The following is a 6,047-nucleotide window of genomic DNA, read 5'->3' on the forward strand; positions in this document are numbered from 1 at the left end:
AAAGCTCTTTGAGTCTAATTTCCAACGATTCAAACTGTTTGTCATTTGGACACTCCTACAAGACGTTATGACCAAATTACCAAACACTGGAAAACTTTGTACTACCGCGCCGCCCCATAGGATTCCAAAATGGTCTGAAATTTCATTTCCAGGCATATTTTGAACAGATGCCCTGCACCCTGCGGCGCCCCATGCGGCGCGGCTGTAGAAAAATCAGGTTTTCTAACCCGACCCCTATTTCATTTAACTCGTTTAGGGTTCATATTTTTGAGTATTTTCTAGTGTTTTAGAGAGAGGGGAGAGCGTTTCTAGAGAGATAAAGAAGCATACGTATTTTGGTTCATCAAAATCTTGTCCAAGCCTTGAAATCCCTCAAGTTCTTCATCAAAGAGGTAAGGATTTCTTTTTCCCCAATTCTTCAATTTCGAAATCTAACTAGAAATGGGTAATTAGTAAGATGATTCTTGGATATGAGAGTATTAGTTATTCATGCTTGTAACAATAAGGTTGTGGTAAGATTGTTGGGTTCAAATAGGTAAAGATTGGGATGAAAATAGTAGAAATCTTCAAAACTTTAAATTGAACTTTTGAAAGACAATCTAATGTCGGAATTCGATAATTTTTGTATGGTTGAACTCGTATCGGAACGGGTGTTCGGATTTTGTGAGTTTTTCTTGGATTCGGAACATGGGTCCCGTTGTTGAAATTTAAATAAATTTTGAATTTTAATCCGGAATATTAGTAATTTCATATGGAATTAATTCGTACGATTTATATTGAGTATATTGAATTATTATGACTAGATTTGAAGCTTCGGACGAATTCGCGAGGCAAAGGTTTATTGGAATCTTGATTTGGTTGCGAAACGAGGTAAGTATCTTGCCTAACCTTGTGTGAGGATTTCCCCTTAGGATTGAGTTTTCTATGTTGATTGTAATTTGTGTACGCGAGGTGACGAGTGCATACTCGGACTTAATTGTGGATAGTTGGACTTTTAAGGTTCTTAGGTTCTTATATACACTATGTATGGAGTTATTCTTGATATGACTGAGGTCCTACTTATTAGTTTCCTCTCTACATGCTTAATTAGAATTAATTGCTTCATGACTCACTCTTACTGCCTAATTGATTCCTATTTGACTTAACTGAAGAGTTTTGCCTCTCATATTGTCATGTTATATTTTCATAACTGCTTGTCTTATTTGGGCATTTTAATTATCCTTCCTGTAATTGTTTAGTCTTGATTGCGGTGGAATTATTTGATTCATCTTAGCTTCTTTGTTGTTGAATTATATATAGTGGGATTGTTGCTTCATATTATTTTCTCCCATGTTGAGCTGTTCTTATCACACTTAGTATTCTCTATTGTGGTTATTCCTTGTGAGTTAGTTTTACAGTCTCCTTGTGATCGAAAGTTCTTGAGTTGATTTAATAGTCGTGTTCTTGTATATATTGTCATTGTCGTTGTTGTACTTATTGTGGTGGTGCACAAGGTTTTTGTCGTGCGGTTTTTGATATTGTAATGCACGAGGTTTCTACCGTATGGCTGTTGTTATGGGGTTGCACGAGGTTTCTGACATGCTATTGCTTTTATTGATATATTGCACATGCGTTATGACAATGCGGGGTATGTATAGATATGCTTATATGTGGGTTGCGCATGTGGCGAGAAGAGGTGGTAACATTATGATGTACGTTTGACGAAATAAGGAGGCCACTTATTATGTTATTATTGCATATGTGGCGATATAATGTGGGCTATGTCAGGGATTGATTGTGATGGCCTGGGGGCATTCTTGTTGTTATTTGTATTGTGGTGATGTAATTGTTGATTCTGTTGGTCGCGTTGCGTATTTTCTTTGGGACTATGAAATTGTATTCCGAGAGATCCCTCTACATGTTTACTTAGGTACTACGAACATATTCCGGGAGATCCCCCAGCACTACATATTTATTTTGGGACTACGGACGTATTCCGGAAGATCCCCCTATACTGTATAATGAATTCGGGGCTACAGGACGGAACCTCGGTAGATTTCCCTGTTGATATTTCTGTGTTCGGAACTGTTAATATTCTATACTTAAGTGTCACAGCGTGACCTATACTCGAAGGATATTTACTTAAAAGAAAAGTTTTATCTGAAAAGCATTCATCTTGAAGAAATTATGTTTCAAAGAATTTTTATTTAAAGAGTATATTTGAAAAGTAACTATCTTGAAAGAACTATGTTTTGAAGAATCTTTAGTTGAAAAGTTTATATTCAAGGTAAGTATATTTTAAAAGAATTTTTCCAATTGGAAAGGATTATATTTTTAAGATTTCAATACAGAAACTTACGAGTGAAAGATTATACTCAAAGGATTGACTAAAATATTGGGGTTGTTGACTAAGGCCTGGCGTGAAAATTATTGCAGTGCTAAGTTACTACTTGCCCTTACTGTATTGTGATTTTCGGATTTGGGACGTGTTTCCGTCCATCCTTCTGTGTATTATTATGGTGTTCCATTATTACTTGTTGTTTTTCCTTCCTTATTGTAGTTGCTATGTTGTTAGCCATACCGTGCGGTTATTAGATAGATGTCGTGTTCTGTGGGTATCTTGACTAGTCCTCATCACTACTCTACTGAGGTTAGTCTTGATACTTACTGGGCACTGCCGTGGTGTGCACATACTACTCTTCTGTACATTTTTTGTACAGATCCAGGTAATTAATCGTTAGTTGTTGTGCGGATCATTGCTTTGGAGACTAAAGGTAAACTTGTTGTTGCGTTCGCAGGCCTCGGAGTCACCTTCAATTTATTTCCCTATGTTCCTTTTTGTTTCGGAACAATTATGTATCTATTTTGTATAACTATTCTTAGAAAGGCTTATGACTAGTACCACCGATTTTGGGAATTGTAAATTGTTAAGATTTATTGAATTTAAAGTTGGCAAATATCAATGTTATTTCAGTTAATGTTAGGCTTAACTAGTTTAGAGACTAGGTGCCATCACGACTCCTTCAGATGGATTTTTGGGTCGTGATAAGTTGGTATCAGAGCTCTAGGTTCATAGGTGCTACAAGTCATAAGCGAGTTTAGTAGAGTCTTGCGGATCGGTACGAAGTCGTCTGTACTTATCTTCGAGAGGCTACAGAACTATTAGGATAACCTCACTTCTTTCATTCCTTATCGTACAACGTTTATTCAACTTGAAGCATATAACTTATGTTGTTTTACATCCGCTCATGTATGAAATTGCACACTCGGTAATAACTATGCGCCAACGGTCAGTGGTACCACAGAGGGCTTATAAGGGAGCCAGGATTGCTCAATCATTGTTACCACGTGTTGCCAAGATTGAAGATGCAGAAGTATTGAGAGATCACCGAGTGAATCATGTAGGGGTGCAATAGACCCTGACGTCTGGTTGAATTATATGAGCTGTAAAGGTTAACATTGTGGATTATCGGATGTTGTGACCTATGGCTTCGTGCCAAGTGAGGGGAGTCCACTATCAACGATCAAATTGCGGGGTCATGTGTTATACCAATTTTGGCCTGAGATGTATTTATGTGGTATTGAAAGGTTTTCCAAAATTTGTATATGATCAAGAGCTGAGGATTGAATTGTATGATGATGAGACTTGAGATATTCCCGCATCCTTAATAATTCTACATTTCAGTATCAGCGGGGTCATGGAAACATATTCAGTATACTCGTAGTGCTTAAGTTAATCACAACACTCGTGTAGGGTAGTCATCTTTTAATGCACCACTGGTATGGGATCCCTACAATGATTATCCTAGTTATCCGGCATAGACCCGGTATGAGCAGTTGGACCGCAGATTGGTTGTTATGAATATTGTGATACTAGGAACATCATGGGAAATTGTCCCAGACTTGGGAGAAATCTATTCCATCAGAGCACACATACCACGTACTCCATTACAGTTACTACTCTATTCCCACTACCAATTAGGGCTGGAGGAAAAGAGGGTAGATGGCAGCTAAGAGGTGGAGGCCCGACCTATTGATATATTTGTTATGGTATGGCTGATATCGCAACACGAGATAATGTTGTTACAATATGATCTCGAGTTATTATAAAGTAACAATTTCATTAACTTGATTCGGTTCTGAGTATCGAGGCAAGTCCTCATAATATACACCAATCATGAGTGAGGTTCGTAATTTTAAAATCTATTTATGTGAATACTCCTGTTGAGAGATTATATGAAGATATCTATGTCTATAATTATATGTTGGTCACTAAAAATAGTAGTGAGGCTAAAAGTGACTTTTGTTAACCATCTAAGTGAGTTTGAAGTAACTTCCAAATAATTGATTTCAACTGTGAATTATATGCCCTACCGGTATGAGGGTTAATTATATGTTGTGATTTTGTTTAACGGAATTTATTTAGAAGAAAAAAGAAAGGAAATGGAAAGTTTCAGTTGTCATAATATGCATATTACTTGTGGTACGGAGTTGAGGATGAGATCCTCGTATTTTTATATGATGTGTGATATTTAAACCAGCTACAAGCTGCGGTGAAAGTTATATAAGGACGAGATCCTTGTGATGAAAATTATGGTATTTAAACTCTCCCTTGTGAAATTAAATTTGTAATATAGTATTTATTGGGAGTCATGCCTATTAGTCTTATTTAAAAACTCTTATATGAATATCTCTATGCATAATTTGCCAATTTATATTGTAACTATTGAGTTTTAGCCCACAAGACAAGTGCCCAGGTGGCGTTAAATGTGACTCGTTAATTCGGGTAATTAATTATGAGGTTTTCATGCCTCGTTGTTAGAAAATGGAGGTTTGAAATGAAATTTTTGTTGGCATGAGATTAATTGGCGATTTGTAATCGATTATGAACAACTATTAAGATCAGAGAAGTGGTTATGGTCATACATATGATGTGTTTCATGTCGAGATATCATTATGATAATATCGTGCTTGTAATGCAGAGATTAGTATTATTGATATATACATTCTGGTGCTTTGTTGGGTTGTGGATGTGTTGTTAGGAGTTGTTTTGATGCTACTTTGACAGGTGGATAGGCCCAATTACAGGGGAGACTCTGCCAAAATTTCTGAAAAATTTAAGAGTTAGAAAAATTTGGGACATTGAGATGTGCGAAGAAAAAGAAAAGTTACATTATGTGTTTGAGAATGGAATCTACTTCTTATTTGAGGGTGAATGATCCTAAATGGGGGAGGATGTAACAACCGTTAAGCACTATTAAAAAGTTGATGCGTGCGTAGGCACGAGTTGCTATAGCCAGGTGAGACTAAGATCGTGTGATGATATGAAAATCTTACCTTTTTGAAAATGTTCGGAGTGTAATAAATTTGGGCTTAAAGTTTACAAATAGGGGCAAGAGAAATAGCCTCAATTGAAATGGTATTGTCGAACTTATTTTGAATATGGTAATGTGGTATCAACCACGAGTCCACGAGTATATGTGTAAAAGTAGAAACACCATTTTGGTAACCACAAAATAATTCTTAGCACATTTGAGGACGAACGTTTGTTTAAGAGGTGGAGAATGCAACAACCCGACTTTTTTTTAAGAATTAGTGTCCCGTTCAGCGGCTTAAGACCTCAAGAAGCTTCATAATGTGTATTATGACTTGCGCGTGCGATCGATTTTGGTTTTCGAATTATTCAAGACTTAATTGAAAGAACAATATATTCTTATTTTTGAAGCTCGAATGGAAAGAGTTGATCAGAGAGTTGACTTTTGAGTAAACGACCCCAAAATGGAATTTTAATGATGTCAGTAGCTTCGTATGGTGATTTCGGACATAGACGTGTGTTCGAATTTGGATTCGGAAGTCCATAAGACAATTTGGCGCATTTTGGCGAAGTAAGAAAATTGACGTGTTCTAATTATATTGTTTTATATGTGGAAGAGGTCTATTACCATGATCGATACCAATTTAATATGATAATAAGTGTACGATGCATATTATAAGTGATATGGGGTTTAACGAATGTCCTAAGTCTAAGCCAAGTTGGAAAATTTCATAATAGACTAAAGTTGCAAATG

The sequence above is a fragment of the Nicotiana sylvestris genome, chromosome 2 (assembly GCF_000393655.2).
Source record: "Nicotiana sylvestris chromosome 2, ASM39365v2, whole genome shotgun sequence".
Lineage (NCBI taxonomy): Eukaryota > Viridiplantae > Streptophyta > Magnoliopsida > Solanales > Solanaceae > Nicotiana > Nicotiana sylvestris.